Genomic DNA, 20,570 nt, shown 5'->3' on the forward strand with positions numbered 1-20,570 from the left:
AGGCAGGGCGTACCCTAATTGGGGTTCTCTATTCTTTCGTTTCGTCTAAAATGTGCTCCCACTTCTGCCTCTCTTCACAGATCGCGGACATCTTAATAGGGGCCCACGCCCAAGGGCTGTGGCCAAGGGGTCGGTGGTGCCCGCATTAAACGGATTCCTTGCGTGGTGTCTTGTAGATTAGCTGAATGCTTCGCCTTGTCTACAGTAAAGGTGTATATATATTCTGCCTTGTGCGAAAAGCAAATACTTTGCAGGGCAATTTGTGCTATGCCTGGAATACCCAACTTCACGCAGTAGCGTGCTCCTTTATGTGGTGGCTATATATCTTCTCGAGGCACTTTTCCTGGTGCGCGGTGTCAGGCATGGATACTAAAAGCGTTCTTCTACATTTTTGGGGGCTTAACTACATTTTGTCCCCTCCCTGTATCATCTTCGTCCCTTTGTTGCTATTCTCTGCTGATTCACATGATATCACAGGTGGCGAATGCAGCAGGTGTGAAATGATGCACCGATAACACTTCTTCCCATGCTGAACGCTTACGCTTGCGTCAAGCTTCTGCTTTGATGACATTCTCCAGCAAGATTACGTCACCGCCCGTGGCCTTAGCAGCTACGATGCCTGCACTTTCCAAGGAATCATCCGCGCTGTCTTCAAGCGCGGTCTTCTGAGGCTGCATGCAGGCTTACGCAGGCTTATGTGGGCTTATGCAGACTTCCTAAGGCAATAATGAGGTGTGCATAGGGACAGGACAGGTAAAAAAGACCGCAGATTACAGAACAAGATACGCCTCTGCAAAGGGCCGCTTTATTCCTTTTATTTTTCTCGCTTCTGGAGACCATTCTCTCAGCCAGCAGATGTGTGAACACCTTTTTTTCTTCTCTCTACAGCACTGGCATGTAGCTCATTTCACAGCAAACAGGTCCTCATGGCGAACCATCACCATACATCTTGAAACCGCCCTCCATTGTCTAGCGCGGGACGTCGACGAACACGCCCGCAGAAAACGGCCACCGCAAAACGGCAGCTCAGGCAGCAGCCGCATGGCAGCAGCGTTACAGGTCTTACAACAAGAGCAGCACATAACGCGTTCGTTAGCGCTAACGCGCGCAGACAACGAACACCACCCTTCGGTGCTTTTCATCCACCTCACCCTCCGAGTAGGACTCCGGGTGAGGGTGCACAAGCCTTTCCTCGTAGCAGCCACGCAGTCAGCCACGCTGCCCCCATCGCCCCCACAGAACAGCATAGGAAACGTGGGACGAGCCGCGCTAATTCCGCTCCCCTAAGCTTCGCTCATCTCATTTCGAGACCTTGCGTGCATGCATCAAGAGCAGGAGGGGGCGGTCGAGGTCCTAGTGCATCCATTGCGTATATGTATATATACGCAATGGATGCACTATGCGCCCAAGACAAAAGGAGGCGTTAGGGCGTGCGCGCGGTCTAGCTACGCAGGCGAGGGCGGATATCCTGTATCGGCGCGTCGCTCCGTGCGAGTATCGTAGGTCCCGCCGCCATAACGGGTGTGCGCTCGCATCTGTATACAACTCCCCCACCCACCCTCTCATGAACCCTGTCCGCCTTACGCCCCCGCTAGTTCTGTGCAGCGCTCAGGAAAGAAAGGCTGCAGAGCCGTTTGCAGGTTTTTAATTCCGATGCGGAACCGGGATTGGCTGCTGTCTTAATGGCATCGCTTTCATCGCAACTGTCTTCAGCTTTATCATCGCCAATAATGTCATCAACATCATCAGCCCCGTCACCATTACTATTACTTTGACATATGTTTCTTGCCGGCTACAGGACTACGGAGGAATTTGCTAGCCCACACATAACACGCTGGCCCACACAAAAAAAAAGCCTCAAATACAATTCGATCCAATGCAGTATTCATCTATGTGATCATCCTTCGTGTTTACCCCACCGCAGTGAATAGGCCGTTCTCCTTTCTAAAGAACCCTGACTTACTACTCCTAACAACGCACGACCACGTTATTTGAGAGAATTCCTCAGCACATCCATCAATCTGACGGTCGACGTCCCCTCCACCCCCCCCCCTTTTTTTTTTCTTCCTTATTATGTTTCGGTTCTCCTGGTATCTACGCTGACAGTCTCATAGACAACCGGTCTTCAGGTCTCAGCACTAATGCCCTGTCCCAGGCCTCCGCTTTTCTTTTGTTTATCAGACAAAATGTGCGATATTATTGCAAAACATTAGGATGCTCATCGACTCGAAAATCTGCCTTCGCCCAGAAAGTGGAAGCGTTACAAAACTCGCCATTGGTCGAAACAGTGTGACGCCATCAAAAGGGTAGAAAATACGAAATGTTAACCAATAATACAACTAGACGTTGCACAAAGGAATAGAGCAGTAATACAATATAATTGAATTAGAATTGGACTAGAATTGAAATTATTATAATTAAAATGGAGCAGGTGTGCAATATAATGGCAGCGCTTTCGTATTACTCGCATTAGTGGCCCCGGAATTAAAATTTATTTCGGCATTGCTTAAAGTGGTTGAGTTATTGCTCCTCTGAGAGGGAAAGAGAGGTCCCGAGGTTCTTAAAGCACGGTCAGGACCTCCCATGTTTTCCAACACACACACACACACACACACACACACACACACACACACACACACACACACACACACACACACACACACACACACACACACACACACACACACACACACACACACACACACACACACACACACACACACACACACACACACACACACACACACACACACACACACACACACACACACACACACACACACACACACACACACACACACACACACACACACACACACACACACACACACACACACACACACACACACACACACACACACACACACACACACACACACACACACACACACACACACACACACACACACACACACACACACACACACACACACACACACACACACACACACACACACACACACACACACACACACACACACACACACACACACACACACACACACACACACACACACACACACACACACACACACACACACACACACACACACACACACACACACACACACACACACACACACACACACACACACACACACACACACACACACACACACACACACACACACACACACACACACACACACACACACGTGAAACAACAGATAACGGCGCATCAGTTGTCAAAATGGTAGCGTAAATTCTGAACAAACCACATATTTAGTTGCTGCGGGGAAACAACATACTCAGAAGGAATCTATGACGCGTTAAGAATGTTTCTAGAGTCAAGGCTGCGGAGCAAACTTCAGATGCCGACTCAAAGGTCGCAGTGCGATTAGTGTTGAATTAGTGCATGCCTGTGCGACCGGGCATATTTCTTCCGCTGCTTCCTCAGCTGTTGGCAGCATGCAGGACGGGGTTAATTGGGGAGATACGGGAAAGGCCTTTGGGCAGCAGTAGGCGCAGTCAGGATGATGATGACGGTGAGCTTCCTTTGATGCGTGTGCATACGCGCATTTAGGAGGGAAAACCTTAATGAACATAACGTTGAGTCGCGTTCTGGTTAAAATAACATTTAACGCTTTTTATGCGCAAAACACGATTGAAACACCATTTGTTAGTTCTTGGCAGAGGTCAGTGCACCTGTACAGGTGGCTACAATGCATCACTGCTGGTGAGGTCTGTTCAGAGAAGTGGAGTTCAGCTGGTCGCTTCTTTTCCGCGTGTGTCATCATCATCATTATCAGTTAAGTTACTTTGAATGCAGCTCAAAGGCTTCCCGTTTGATCGCCTGGGCTATGCAAGCTGCGTCCACCTTATCCGTACCCTGTTACTTTTTCCTGTCCTTGAAATCGCCTTGGTTACCCGAATCGGCCATTGACCATCGTATCATTCACTTTTCTTCATTTTAGCAAGGATGTCATTTACTTGAGGTCATTTTCTTTTCCACTCTCTTTTCCTCCCGTGTCCTAAAGTTACCCCTGTTATTTTCTCTCCATAGCTGTCTGCTGTGCACCCGAACTAATTAATTTCGTTTAGGCCGTTTGGTTAGTTTCTAGGAATTATAGCCTGCTTGGGTAACCTCCCTGCTTTATCTTTTGTCTTCATCTCTACCTAAGTAGTCAATTGGAAGCTCGTAGATCAATATAACGATTAAATTTTGTCGCTCAATCTAAAAGTTAATCTCTAACAAGGCCAAAAGGTATAGTCTATAGACGGATACAACTAAAAAACGCAGCGGCTTATAAGTGCGTGAACGCGGCACCCGCCGGCGTCCACGGGGGCGAAGGTCCGCGCGTGGTCACCGTTACCCGGAGACCAACGCCGGAATTCATTTCGCAAACGAGTTGCTCACGCTCTCACGCCGTATAATATACAAGACGAGCACGCTCGGTCAATCGGCGCCTGGACGCGTGAGCAGCCCCGTAAACGGAGGAGGGGAGCACAGGGGAAAGGGGGTGGAAGAGGAGGAGGGTTGTAGAATGCGCCCAGCACGAGCACGTATATGCCCGGGCCTCTCTCCGCACGGTCCGTTTCAACGGCTCGTCCTGATGAAGATCATCGATGTCTGGCCGTTATAAGTGGAATACATGGCATCTGCGTGTTGCCTTCCATTCACCGAGTTTACGTTTTAGCTAACCTAAAATACCAAAAGATCTGTGATGTCGTGAAGTGTGGTAGTGCCGAAAAACCCCTTAACCTTAATGAAAATAACGAAAAGTGAGGAGGTAACTCTATGGCCGACATACACAAGCATTTATTAATGCGAAAGCATTACTAGACTGTGTCCGCAAAACGTGACCGCAAAATGTTTCGCCGACCCGCCGCGGTGGCCCAGCGGTTAGTGCGCTCGGCTACTGATCCGGAGTTCCCGGGTTCGAACCCGACCGCGGTGGCTGCGTCTTTATGGGGGCAAAACGCTAAGGCGCCCGTGTGCTGCGTGATGTCAGTGCACGTTGAAGATCCCCAGGTGGTCGAAACTATTCCGGAGCCCTCCACTACGGCACCTCTTTCTTCCTTTCTTCTTTCACTCCCCCTTTATCCCTTCCCTTACGGCGCGGTTCGGGTGTCCGCCGATATATGAGACAGATGCTGCGTCATTTCGTTTACCTCAAAACCAATTATTATTATATTAAATGTGTCGCCGGTAGTGACGTCATCACCTGGTGACGTCAGTGCTTTCACCCGGCAGTCACAGGCGGTACTCTCGAACGCATTCACCAAAATTTTGAGCAACCTTTCATCGTAAAAGATTGCGGGTGGTGTCGTATCATTTATGTACGCAATAGCTTGCATGTTTTAGTCAAGTTGGAGGCTAGCTTGCGACAGGGGTTCGGACCATTGACATATGCACTTTCAGTTGCATGCTTTCTGAGACTACATTTTTCTTTGAGGTGCAGTTGACGTGTGCATGCACCGAGACGTCGAGAGGTGAAGTTGGAGGCTACAGCTTGCGACAGGAATTCGGACCGATGGCATATGCACCTTCGGTTTCATGCTTTAAGGCGCGGTTGAGGTGTCCATCGAGTTGTCGAGATCTGAGAGCTGCTGCTCCCTTTCCTTTCCTCAAAAACGCTTTCTTTCATCAAAAGACATTCTTTCGCATTCCTCCACGTAAGCAGACTTATGTGCCCTCAGAATTTTTATTTTTTGATGGGATCTAATCGGCTCGCGTTAAAGCCACAAAAACCTGTGGCTAGAACTTACTATAGCCGTACACTGAGGCACCAATGCCATGAGACGTGTGCGACATGCGTAGTTGAATGTGGCGGCGTCGCTGTCGTTAATGCCACTGTGTGGCGCGGGGCACTTGCCCACTGGCGCCACCTTGTGCTGTTTTGTGGCAGTTTTTGGGAAGTTGATTTGGACGCAACCGTCGGCGATGCACTGCGCGAGAACTCTTCTAGATAATAAAATTTTTAAAAATACAGTTATTTGTTTCAGCCAAGCTTGTCCATTGTAGCATGTGGAATACATTCACTGAAGCAATGATTACAACATTAAATGCAGGCATTACATGATTCGAAGCGATATGGTGCCCTTCGCTAAGCAGCTGCTTGAACAACAAAGCACAGTGCGCTCTTTGCAAGCTTTTTGTTCACACGTACGACTAGGTTAATTTAAGGTAATTGCTACACTATATGGCTGTGACCTTGCGTGAAATCTGTATCTCTGAAGTCATTCCTGGACCCGCCGCGGTGGCTCAGTGGTGAGGGCGCTCGACTACTGATCCGGAGTTCCCGGGTTCGAACCCGACCGCGGCGGCTGCGTTTTTATGGAGGAAAAACGCTAAGGCGCCCGTGTGCTGTGCGATGTCAGCGCAAGTTAAAGATCCCCAGGTGGTCGAAATTATTCCGGAGCCCTCGACTACGGCACCTCTTTATTCCTTTCTTCTTTCACTCCCTCCTTTATCCCTTCCCTTACGGCGCGGTTCAGGTGTGCAAAGATATATGAGACAGATACTGTGCCATTTCCTTTCCCCCTAAAAAAACCAAATATTATTATGAAGTCATTCCTGGCACCTGTGGAAAGAAGCGTGAACTACGAGTAATTACCCTTCGGAAGCGAGTGCGAAAATACTTGAGTTTCACTCGTTCCGAAATTGCGGCGATTTTTTTCCCTCGTTAGGGCAGTGCAAATGTGATGCTGAAGTTATCGAACAGTTATCGATGATTAAGCACAGTATCGAAGTACGCACACTCGAATTCTTCCCGGCCTAGTTCGGCATCGACTTGAGACAAGCTATCCAGATGCGCATCCTGCTTCGCCTCGTTGCGTATTTGGTTTTTCATCGTCATCATCATTTACTATTCCTTAAGGACTCCTGGTTGGGCTTTGCATTACAGAAGGAAGGAGCAGAGTTATTATCTACGTGATCATAATTACCAAAAACAAACAAAAAAGTCTGGGTTCAACGGGGTTTGAACCTAGTTATGCGAACGAAAACTGTGTTAAGCATGGTCTCCACTGTCTCAAATCAAATGTCAAGTTGAAGGGCCAAGGCCAGTGGTCGGGCACCCAGTGGTCATAGCGATATGATCACGTGGTCATACTGGCATGGCTTGGGCCATACCACCTTGCAGTTAAGTTTGGTTTGATCTTGTGAGACATTGAAGGTCATTGTCGATGTGGTGCATACTGTCTCAAAGCAAATGTCAAGGTCAAGTTCAAAGGCCAAGGTCGGTAGCGTATGGTCATAATAATGTGATCACGTGGTCGTACTATCATAGCTTAGCCATACCACCACATAGTTAAGTTCGGTTTGACCTTGTGAGACACTGAAGGTCACTGTCTCATCCACAGCGCAATCGGAAATTGTACCTCGAAGCGGACCCACCGCGGTGGCTCAGTGGTTAGGGCGCTCGACTTCTGATCCGGAGTTCCCGTGTTCGAACGCGACCGCGGCGGCTGCATTTTTATGGAGGAAAAATGCTAAGGCACCCGTGTGCTGTGCGATGTTAGTGCACGTTAAAGATCCCCAGGTGGTCGTAATTATTCCGCAGCTCTCCACTACGGCACCTCTTTATTCCTTTCTTCTTTCACTCCCTCCTTTATCCCTTCCCTTACGGCGCGGTTCAGGTGTCCAACGATATATGAGACAGATACTGCGCCATTTCCTTTCCCAAAGAAACCAATTATTATTATCACCTCGAACAGCAGAGCTCTCGCTCTGAAGGAAAAGAAAACTTTAAACAAGCCTATGACGCCGTGTTTGAGAGAACAACTATGTAGACACACGTATATCTGACGATGAAATCGCCTGCCCGCATTCCCTTCACGGTACTGACAAAGACACTCGGTCGTGCTGGATTTGAAATGTCGAACGAGTAGCCTAAACGAATCGGACACCACTCAGCGCTGTGCGGTGTCCGTCCTCTACCTTGTTGCATCTGTCTGTTTGACCTCGCCTCCGCAACCTCACCAGCGGCGTGCCGCAGGGTCGCAGATACCACCGTCGATACGGGCCGTCTATTTACCCACGGTGCTCCTGCACCAAGGGACACGGAAGACACTTTCCTCTCGGGTACTCTGTCTCAGCTCACCCTCGCAACGCCGCCTCCTCACCCGCACGTAGGATGCTCCGTTTACGGTCTCCGGCGTCTCGAGGGATGCCAGGAAAGTGGTGAGAGTGTGCGGGCCAAGGCGAGGGGGAACCGGGCATATGCCTCGTAATTACGGTGATTACGGGCTATTAGCAGCCCTCCCGTACACATGGCGCTGTAAATCAAGGAAATGCATAAAGTGCCCCTACGTCACAAGTCCGCACACACACATACATCCAGGCCGGCCAGCAGTGAAGCGGCAAAAGCAAACCTACCCTCGCGTCTGTACGAAGGTTTCTGAGTTATTTCTCTTTTTTTCTTTACCGTTCTTTTCATCTATTGCTGCCGCAGATGTGCGTGTTAGAAAGCGGATGTTGTGTGCGTCTATGTCGCAGCGGGAGCTGAGCGAAGTTTGGATCATGCGTTTTGACTTTTGTCGCTGGCTTGGTTTGGCTATTTACTAAGACGGTGCCTGGCTGTCAGACGTTAGTGACTTTATGTTTGCAAGCAGTGGATAAAAATAAAAAAATAAATAGAGTGGACAGCACGAAGCGGGATGAATGTTATACGCTTTGCTAGTCAATCTATAGTGTTAGCTATGGACGAAATGCTTTTTGAACTTTTTGTTTTTTTTAATTGTGTAGCTTTTACATTCTTCTTTCACAGTAATTATGCAGAAAATTTGTTGTCTTTTCTGCATATGCAATCTGCCGATGCATCTATTTAGTTGTAAAGAAATATGTCATACATCTATTCGGTTTGGTTTATGGTGGGTTAACGTCCCAAAGCGACTCTGGCTATGAGGGGCGCTCATACAACTATTCGCCCTGTTAATTATAGGGTTGAATTACAGATATGAGTGTATAAGTTCGCATATGTTCTACAACTGGTGCCCATATTCTTATCAGTTTACTTTACTTTATGTGTGAATGCACCAAACGTTTTTCCAATTTAGCAGAGTAATAGTTTAACATTCGAGGGCTTTGTGTTCTTGGGCTGCGTATTTATATACTTTAAAAGTTACGGTATGGTTTTCAGTTATGTGTAAGCGACGATTTGCATAATATACTCCAGTTTTATGCAATAAGTGTTTCATTTGAATTTCTAGTTAAATTTCTGCTGTAGGTGTGAAGCTGTAAGCTTATCTCAAAGTGTTGTACCTCTTTGTTCAGCGTAATTGGTCTTCCGTGATTAACAAAACAGAGTTCCCGGGTTCGAACCCGACCGCGGCGGCTGCGTTTTTGTGGAGGAAAAACGCTAAGGCGCCCGTGTGCTGTGCGATGTCAGTGCACGTTAAAAGATCCCCAGGTGGTCGAAATTATTCCGGAGCCCTCCACTACGGCACCTCTTCTTCCTTTCTTCTTTAACTCCCTCCTTTATCCCTTCCCTTACGGCGCGGTTCAGGTGTCCAACAATATATGAGACAGGTACTGCGCCATTTCCTTCCCCCCACAACCAATTATTATTATTATTATTATTATTATTATTATTATTATTATTATTATTATTATTATTATTATTATTGTTATTGTTGTTGTTGTTTTCTCTCTCTCCTCTCTCTTTCGCTTCTTCTGTCCTCCTCCCTCAGTCAGCCTTTCTTCTCTCTCTTTCAACGGCGGCAAAGATACTGCAGAAGTTTCCCATTCATTTTCTCGCAGGACGTATGCTTTGCGATAGGATAACACTCTTCAATGTGTCAGTGGCAATATCTTTCTTCACCATCCGTGCCACCAAACATTAGACACCAGTCACCTTCCCCTCGCTCATAAAAAAAAAAAACATCTCCCAGATTCTCATGGTTTAGAACATCTGTCACTTCAAGTAGCGTAGATGCTAAGAATTACAAACGGACACACACACAAAAAAAAAAACCGGCACTCTTTAGTCAGACATTGCGCTCACGATCCAGTGTCTCTTTTCGTTATTATAGAGCGAAACGCCTTCAATCAAAGCTTTAATATCACTTATTACACTACGAACGGCGGTCTTTAATCACCAATCTTCACTTCTATAGTCGCTCTACTTAAGGCCTCTTCGATAAAAAAAATAGTTATGGAAACAATTTTGGTTTTATCTAATAAAAAAAAAACGCCCGGTTCTCAACGACACAGCTGCACAGATTAGTGCAGAGCAACAAAGAGGAATGTATGCCACGCCGATGACGTCGATGCTGATGAAACCGACCACACAGTCACAGGTTATCTCACCTGTGTTTGCGTTCTGTAAACAAACAGAACCTTGTTCAACATTGTCTTACACAGCTTATTGTGGGCACCACGCAGCCGACACTGAAATTCAGTTGCGGATTTTCGTAATGACTACTGAACTGACTTGAAAGAATAAGGCACGTTAAAAGCTTTACAAGAGCTTTCTTTTATTGAATACCTGCATCGCTTCAACGCATTAAACATAGGGGCACAAAGAATAAAAAAAATGTCTGCACGGAACAGAAAAACAAAAAAGCACATAATAACGCAGGTTATAATACATTTAAAGCGTGAAAAGATGCTTCAGTGTAAGTAGTAAAGACAATTTCTGAACGCAAACTATTCCATTTATCTACAGTGCGTACAAAAAGGCGTACTAAAAGTGGTTGCTATGAAATGAAACTTATCTTCAGATATTAGCCACTCTCAAAACATAGGAAAGACGTTTGCTAAGAGGTAATTACCCCTTCTTCCCTGTAACAAGTTGAAATAAGGAATTAAGGAAGAAAACATGCAGAGCTTACCCAAACATGTGTCCTGTTGACTACCTTTGCACTATGTAAATGGGAGAAGGGGAAGAAAAAAGAGCTTAAAAGAAAATAGGCCTGATGGAGAACATGCCAACAGCATAGTGTACTGATTATAATTTAAAAGGCACAGGATGACAGGCTGACACGGCTTTCTACACGTCATTTACCTTACGTTGTAAGGAGAGCCTGAAACCATAAAATGAAAGCTTGTTCCTTGAAACTAGCGGGTAGAGGTACTTGCACATTGTTTAATTTCTTGTGTATGGTATGGTATGGTATGGTATGGTGTGGTATCGTGTCGTATCGTATGCTTTGGCACCATATCGCATGATGCGGTGTAGTATTTTATGGTATGGTATTGCTTGGCATAGTAAGATATAGTATGGTACGGTACGGTACTATATGGCTTGGTACGGTATCGTTTCATATCGTATGGTATGGTATAATATCGCATGATATGGTGTAGTATTGTATGACATGGTATGGTATTGTATTGTATGGTATAGTACGGTATAGTATGTTAAAATACGGTATTGTATGGCATGGTATGGTACCGTTTCGTATCGTATGGTATGGTATCGCTTCGTATAATTTGGCGTAGTATTGTATGGTATGGTATAGTACGGTGGTACGGTATGATACGGTGTGGTACAGTATGATATCGTACGGTATGGTATTTGGATTGGGGAGTCTAACGTGTCGAAGCAGCACAGCAACTATGAGAAGCACTGAGCTGGCACAACCAACTGTGGTTACTTAACGTTCATGACACCGTACAGCAAACGGATGATTCTCAACCACACATCCTTGACCTATGCAGCCTCGGAGGGTGCATAGTTTCTGTAGCGAGTGAAAGGCGCTCCACATTCGTGGTGCTGTATTCATCCGCTGACACACCACCTCCATCGACATGGGAATTTGCACCAACTAGCAATACACGCAGCAACGCAGCCCGGACACCACAAAAATCCAGTAAGACCGCACAAGACCCAAGGGCGTGGCCACTGTCTTCTAGATTTGCGGTTCATTCCATTGCACTTTCGCTTTCCCTTCGTCAGTGTAATTTATAACGCCTAATTACTTTTTCAAGACGCATCCCAAGAGAAGACTCGCAATTAACCACTCGAAAGGGAACTTGATTAGGATCTCTTCTTGATTTGCAACACTGCGGCCTCATTCAGGCATGCCAGCCACTACAGATCCGCGGCACTGGTTGACTGTCGCTTTCTTCGCCCAATCAAGTTTTACAATTTCGCCCTGAAGCTGCGGGTTTAGTTAGCACAGTATAAAAGGAGGGTATAATAAACGGCAGCATTGGACAGGCGTGTAAAGGGTGCTTATAGATAGATAAAGAGGAGGAGGGAAAGGCAGGCATGTTAACCAGAAAGGGGTTCCGGTTGGCTACCCTGCACTGGGGAAGAGGGATTAGGGGACTAAAAGGAGGAAGAGAGAAGGGGAAAAAGGCATAACACACACACACGCACAATGCTGTCACAATTTGTCACTCGAAACAGTCGCTCTCAAGTAGGCAAAGAGTGCCTTGTATGCCTTGAGGGCAGTCGACTGCTGTGGCCACGGACCGAGGATCTTTTGCTCTGTTAATGGGCGAGGATCGAGGCGGTCCAGGGCACAACACAGTGTATGTCTTGCACTCGCAAATGCAGGGCACTCACAGAGAAGATGAGCGATGGTCTCCTCACAATCACAGCTCTCACAGGCAGGGCTGTCGGCCATCCCCATCCGGAAAGCATAGCTTTTACAGTAAGTCTGTACTTCAAAGTATTCTTTTTACATTGATGCAGGCGTTGAGATGCGTGCAATGGCGGCAAGAACTGTCTGCGTAGAGAAATAGTTGATCTTTCTATCGCTCGATCTGTCATTGAACGTGTGCTCAAACAGATTACCGGTCTGAATGCTAGCTTGAACGATCGGCAGGCCACTGTATCTGTTTTTACAATCCTATCACGCCCTCCTTCGCTAAACTTTACTAAAGAAGAAAGAACTGAAATGCACTCATCCACCTCTGGTCGAGTATTACAATGGCGATATTATTCTATCTTTCATACAGCAGTTTTTTATTTGTCATTCGGTCCAACCATCTCAACACCATCGAGCCACGCAAGAACTTCGTTACTGGTTTGGCTCATTTGTTCCTATATCATCTACAAGCGATTAAACCGGCGACATGAAGTTGGTAATTAGAATGTCATCTGGCATGAACAGGTTTTTTTCGTTACGATGGCGAGTAGATAATAGATGGCTGGACAAATGAGAGACAGAAAAAAACTTTTATCGGATTTTTTTTTCTCTGCAAGCAGGAGGGCATATTCTCACCACAAGAACGTGGATGACATCCTCACCTTTTTTAAAATCTTTTTTAGGTGCTACGTAATCGTGTGCGATTGTTACCTAACTGTATCAATATAACTTGTTTATGTATTGTGTATTTGTACATATTGACATGTTTAATATACTGAAGCCCCCTCCTCCCCTCCCGCATATGTAACACAATTGAGGGCTGAGAGGTACTTGTCACAAAATTAACGAATGAATAAACGAACCAATCGATCAATCGATCAATCAACCAACCAATCAATCAATCAATCAATCAATTAGTCAGCCAGTTAATCAATCAATCGGTAAATCAATGTTTGAGCACCACCATATAATTTAGACGCCTTTCAGGTATATGTTAGAAGTTTAACCGGAAATCATTTAGCACTTAGTGCATTTCAGGCTAGTTGTGAGGATAAGAGTTAGATTTCCGAAAACTTCTTTTGCACGTGAAGCAGGTAAACCGCACTTGTGCTCTTCTGAATCAGCTACGATTCCTTCCTGTCAGGACAGTGTTGTTAACCTACTAACTGGGCCACACTTCAATTGCGCGAGCCACACGTCGTAGTGGACTTAATGTTATGAAAAAAGTGCAGTTGCTCACTGCATCCACCCAAGCGCAGCCATACGGCTACAAACGAAAGCTATACAGCTTTCGCTGAAGCTGCGATGTTACAAAACATCGATCTGGTCCGGGTTCAAACCAGTGACCACCGCTTCCCTAGAGCAGCCGCTGTACCAACTTAGATAACCGGGACGGCCAGCTTATCGTAGTGCAAGAGCGAATTGCGAGCTTTTTCCCAATTGTTCCCACGTTGTTTCCACGTTGTTTAATAAAAAGTTTTGGGGGATTCCCTTAAACATTTGACCAACACTGTTTCCAATATCAGTTCCAATTTCCAATTTCTAATTTCAGATATTGATCAATTCAGGCTTGCCCTACGATAAGCTTAGCTCAGTTAGTAGAGAGACTACTTACTTCAGTGAAGCGGTGGCCCCGGGTTCGAACTCCGGTACAGGACGAATTTTTCTTTACCTACGAAGTTTCCGAGAAACCTGTACCGCTTTCCTCTGTAGCCGTATGACTGCACTTGGGTGGATGCCAATCAGCAATTGCTCCCTTTTTGCTAATTTGCAGGATTCCCTTAAACATTTGACCGGACTTAATATACACTGAGCTAATTTACTTCTTTCTTCGCGTATTTACTGAGTGATACATAAAGCCGTGAACCCTGTGCCTCCGCTTTGGTGTTTTTTTTTTCCTCTATTCAAGCTATAATTTCCGAGGACTCCACTGCTGCCATCAGCCTGACACTAGCCTTCTTTCAGGGAGGGGTACGTCGCTTCCGCGAAACTACACAGGTCACTTCATCACAGCTTGCGGGCAACGCGGCCGCGAGTGAACGCCATGCGTACACAGAAAATCTATATCTCATAACGCTCACACTGCGCTGCGTCGTCCACGGTATATATAACGCCTAGACCGACGGCTTCCGTCGACAAAAAGAGCTCGCATCCATCTACGTTCGCGGGGTACAAGAAAAAAAACGAACGAAGCAAAGACAAAAACGAAAGATAAGCGACAAAATTCCGCTCAAAGAAGAAATTCCTTACAGCGAGGGAAAAAAAGGATAAATTTTCTCGAAAGTGACGCGTGTATCCTGTCCTTTCTTATTTTTTCCTTTTCTCTCGCTTTCCGAGCGGCCTGACTCGGGATAGACAAGTACACAGAGAAACATACACGTTTTGCACGAGGCGACGGCCAGGAAGGAGCCCCGTAGTGGAGCGCGAGGAGCGGGAATGGAGAGTAATAATCAAAAGGGACAAACAACAAAAATTTTCCCGCGGTTTCGCGGCGTGCATGACAAACTGCCCCGCGGTATGCGCAAGCCCAATTGCCAGCGCGGCGTGTACAAAGACACAGTCGCTATTAAAGTGTTTTATATCAGCGCAGTGGACGCCATTTCCATGGCTGCCGGGGGCCCCCTTTACAAATACGACGGCTGCCTAACCAGACGAGGCACGTGAGGTATTTACGAGCGCCGCGCGTGGTTTATGAACGGGACACGCCACGGGGGCAGGCGGCCCTCGCGAAGCCCCAGGGGGCTCCCAGAGGGCGCTACGAACAGCGGGAGCGGGGCTAAGGCGGTCCGGGTGAAACGCTCCGTGGCACTGATATCGCTCGACGTCAACTGCTAAGCCATGAACTCGCGCGCGACCCAAGCAGCACAGGAAAGCTGGCCAATATTGGAAATGAATGGTTTTACCCTGACCCTGTGATGAGCCGGCTTTTGCCAATATTCTTCCAATATTGGGCCGATTATCTGTGCTGCTTAGGTGTCCACTACTCGCTGAATGGCTCGAATCCATTGCTCGCTGGAGGGCTCGAAGCATACTCAGCAACTGTGAACAGAAACATTTATGGGCAGGAAACCGTTTATGAAAGGAGTTTTTTCATACCAATGTAAGATTTCACTATAGCAATCAATATTTCCGCAGATAACCCGACGACAGTCTTGATTTTTTTCTATTAACGTTTTTGCTGTTATCAAAAGCGATCCCATTGATTTTCTATGCAAGTGTTAACTGTTCGATTCGATCGATAAAAGCACTTTAAAGAAAGATTTCGCTACATATCAGAAAAATGGACCATTACCTTAAATATTTCCATAACAGTATCTTGCAATTTCTCAGTCTTCAGATTTTTTTCCAAGAATGCTAGATATGACAACAGAAATTCGTGAAGACAGGGAAGGTGAGGTAACTGTCTCTCTAGGTGGACACTGGAAGCTCGCCGTGAATGGGGCGAAGGAGGGATCGGAAGCCACCGTAGACTTAGTATAGGCTTTGGAATAATTTCGACCACTTGCGGTTTTTTAACATGCATGCACATGTTAAAGAACTCCCGGAGGTCGATATTTTTTCCATGCCCTCAATTTAATGGCAGGGTGCCGCCGCCGCCATAGTTACGTGGTCACGGCGCTCGGCTGCTTACCCGAAAGACGCGCGTTCGAACCCGACCACGGCCGTCGAATTTTGATGGAGGCGCAATTCTGTCTGTCTGTTGCTGCCAGGAAGAAAGCAAGGACAGTGCACAGGCCTGCTCACTGGCTCAAGACGAGCCACAATCACTACCACGTGCAGATAGAAGGAGAGTTGAAAGAGGGGATAGAAAAACAGGATAGTCTTTTGAAGACGCACTAAAGACAAGGCCGATCCCGGAGGTAGTGCAATACCGGGCCAACCGGGGGCGGGAGTGAAGCATCCTTCAAACTCTCCGCCACATTTCCAAAAGTAGGTCCATATTGAACCCGCAATAAATACTCGACGGGTCCGGACAATCGGAGGCGCAATTCTAGAGGCCCGGGTACTGTGCGGTGTCAGTGCACGTTAAAGAACCCCACGTGATCGAAATTTCTATAGCCCTTTCCTACGGCGTCTCTCATAGCCTGAGTCGCTTTGGGACGTTAAACCCCCATGAACCATAAACGAAACCATTTAGTAGTAGGAGGCGCCGTAAAAAAAGAAGGGGGGGGGGGGGGGGGTAGAATCACTGCATAACTTAACAAGTCACTTAAGGAGGGCGGATTAGGTCGGAAAGTTAGCGGCGATAGCCTGGCGCAGTTGGTGCATTAAATGATTAAACAGTAGTCTTTAGGGAAGCCCTTGGTCCTGCGTGGATTTAACTAGGATGCTCATGACGACGATGTCTATGATTCCTCAGAGGCATCCGGCGGGCCTGGCTAAGCAGTTCGGTCAACCAAACAACTAACTAGTGAATCATATTCGGTCAGTCTAGCGCCCAAGCAATAAGCGCATGAATAAAACAAAACATTATATTGCGTCTCATCAGCGCCAGCACGGCCTGCTTTAAAAGGAAGGCGAGTAAGTAGATAAATGTTAAATCAATCAGAAAGCTAAACAACCGGCGATCAAGCAAGCAACCTAATCGAATAATAATAATAATAATTGGTTTTGGGGGAAAGGAAATGGCGCAGTATGTCTCATATATCGTTGGACACCTGAACCGCGCCGTAAAAGAAGGGATAAGGGAGGGAGTGAAAGAAGAAAGGAAGAAAGGTGCCGTAGTGGAGGGCTCCGGAATAATTTCGACCACCTGGGGATCTTTAACGTGCACTGACATCGCACAGCACACGGGCGCCTTAGCGTTTTTCCTCCATAAAAACGCAGCCGCGGGGGCTGCGTTTTTATGGTGGAAAAACGCTAAGGCGCCCGTGTGCTGTGCGATGTCAGTGCACGTTAAATTGAAAATTCGTTTTCGAGGCACGGAAATCGCGCAGTAACTGCTTCACATATATCGGTAGGCATCTGAATCGCGCCGTAAGGGAAGGGATAAAGGAGGGAGTGACAGAAAAATAAAGAGGTGCCGTAGCGGAGGGCTCCGGAGTAATTTTGAACACCTGGGTATCTTTAACGTGCACTGACATCGCACACCACACGGGCGCCTTTTGTGTTTCGCCTCCATCCAAACGAGGCCGCCGCGGTGTGGTTCGAACACGAACGAGCCGACTTCCCTGCATTTGTTTAAACGCCGTACTCCGCGACACCACAACCACACACACAAAAAAAAGGAATGCGCTGACCTCGCCCTCTCAGACTCTGGCTGTTGCAGTTGCCAACTGCGGCCCCCTCTCCACCCGGGGGAGAGGGGGCCCCTCTCTCTTTCCCACCCTGATAGGTCTGTAAGAGCTCTACCTATGGCCGTTAAAGGCTTCACTTCGCAGGGCACGCGCCGTTGATCTGACAAAGGCAATCAAGCTCTGTGTCGGACAAAGTCACGGCCATGATGAAGTTCATGGATACATCCATGCCAGGTAGGCCTAGACAACGATTCCCGCTTAGTCACGCCTGAGCTGCAGGTCTATTCAGTGGTTAGACACGGAGAAAAGCCCCAGCCAAACGCCACTGCACAGACGTATGTAGCACAAGCCTGACCACTCAGGAAGCGCGTACCTAGGGCGGGTCCGGTCCTTGCCGTCAGGCAAACCTGGGCCACCACGCAATCCCATCGGCCCATGCTCGAATAGGGTATGGGTGCCTCTGACTTCGCGAGTGAACACTGTCATGCCCGCGAATGTCATGTGAACACCACACCAAGGTTGGAACACACCGCCTTCCATCCCCGACCGGAGGCTCTAAGACGCACTCCATCATGGGATGGTGTCTATAGTAGATTAAATGGGCCTTAAATGTTTACAGGGTTCATGGATTAAGAGTCATTCGGCAGCCCTTTAATAACTCAGTGAGCTGCCGCCGTGGCCGTGCCATGAAGCCGGACGGGACAAGGGTAGGGATGTGCGAATATTTGAAATTATAACGCGAGAGATTTAGTACCCCATGTCGTAAAAAATTGTCCTCCGTTGCCCTTGGCGACGGATGGAGCCTCACAGCCGGAGCGGCCGAAGCATCCGGGCGCTCCGGCAACCCAGGTGGGCCACCTAGGTCTCGTGATCTTGTAACGTCATCACAATCTGCATCGAAATGCACGTTAAAGATTGTTCCGGAGCCCTCCACTATGGCATCTCTTTCTTCTTTCACTGCCTCCTTTATCACTTCCCTTATGGCGCGGTTCAGGTGTCCAAACACATATGAGACCGATACTGCGCGAGTTCCTTTCTCCAAAAACCAATTTTTATTACTATTATTCGCATTTCATTCTGTCCACCACTCTTTCTTGAATTGAACAGAACGACTTTAATTTAGTGGTTGGGCTTTTAGGCGATGCAAAAATATTACAGCAAACTGTTTACTGACAGCGATATTCGGCGAGTCTAATGGCCGGTGGTCAGAGACTTGAAATCTGCTCGCACCCGCTGGCACTGCAGCATCATCGCCATCGACCTATGTACTCGGTCACTACATTATCCAAGGGCTTAGGGCTCATATGCAGAACTACAGTCACTGAAAAGCCTGCTGGCTTGATTTGCCTACCTAATCACTCATTCTACTGTTCAGGCAACCAACCAATCATCAATTCATCATAAGCAGTTCAAGTCCTGCAGTTGTTTTGTCCGACCGCTAATCATTTAAGAAGGTGTTCATTAGTTTGTCGTATCATACATCATCGGACAAAAATTTTGAAAATGGGCACATTGCTAGACACGGTTATTGAAATATTGAAGGTAATCGGCCATTCTTCTGATATATAGTAAAATCTATCCTTTGAAGTGTTTCCATAGATCGCATAGAACAGTTACGAATGCAGTAGAAAACAAGTACGGAGTGCTTTCGACGATATTTAGAACGTTAATAGAAAAATACTAGACTGGCGTCGGGTGATCTGCGGATATAATGATTGTTATAGTGAAATCTTAGATTACATGAAAAAATTGCGTTCATAACACGTTTTCTGCTCAAAAATGCTTGTGTCCAAAATTGTTGGGTGCGCTTAATTACATAGTGCCCCGAAAGCAAAAGCTCACTCATTTCTCTGAGAATTCGGAGCCAAAATTACTTCCTCACAAACTTGACAAACGCATATAACACCATAAAAATAAATCTGCTTTCGGAAAATGTCTTGCAGGACTTTATAATTATATATAATTGGTTTTTTTGGGGAAAGGAAATGGCGCAGTATCTGTCTCATATATCGTTGGACACCTGAACCGCGCCGTAAAAGAAGGGATAAAGGAGGGAGTGAAAGAAGAAAGGAAGAAGAGATGCCGTAGTGGAGGGCTCCGGAATAATTTCGACCACCTGTGGATCTTTAACGTGCACTGACATCGCACAGCACACGGGCGCCTTAGCGTTTTTCCTCTATAAAAACGCAGCCGCCGCGGTCGGGTTCGAACCCGGGGCGGCTGCGTTTTTAAGGACTTTGCGATGTCGATTTCCGGGCGGGAACTTCATTACTAATACTTGTTGCCACCTGCAAACTACAAGTGTGATGGCGAGTTTTATCATCAGCGCGGCGATCAACAATAATCATCAATCAAGCAATATTTATTTCAGCTACACAGGAACAACCCTAAGCTCTTGGTACTGGTACAGCATACACGAAGCAATTTACAAATATTTTCATACAGCGAAAACAATGTGTACAAGAGATATTAGAAATGTCAAGGCAATAAAAAAAACGTGATGTGACATCATAACCTGTGCATCAAGAGAGAAGTATACAAACAAACCGACAGCATAGGAACAAAGGTACTGCAGCGGGTCCCTGCAACTGACCGGAGTTCAATTCAAGGCGCGAGTAAAAATACGAGAGAAACAAAAATGAAAATAAAAAGAAACAGAACTGTGTGTGAAGGGCAGCTAGAGCGTCACACTTTGTTAGAAATTAAGAATGAAGAGTTCTCAAAGAGGTCTAGGCAGTCGGAGTAACTTATTATACGAACACTGTAATCTGTAAGTGGGTGTGGCGTGTGCAGTGCAATAAAAATAATAATAATAACATAGTAATGTTAATAATAAATTAATCACAACAATGT

This window comes from Amblyomma americanum, chromosome 9 (assembly GCF_052857255.1).
Source record: "Amblyomma americanum isolate KBUSLIRL-KWMA chromosome 9, ASM5285725v1, whole genome shotgun sequence".
NCBI lineage: Eukaryota > Metazoa > Arthropoda > Arachnida > Ixodida > Ixodidae > Amblyomma > Amblyomma americanum.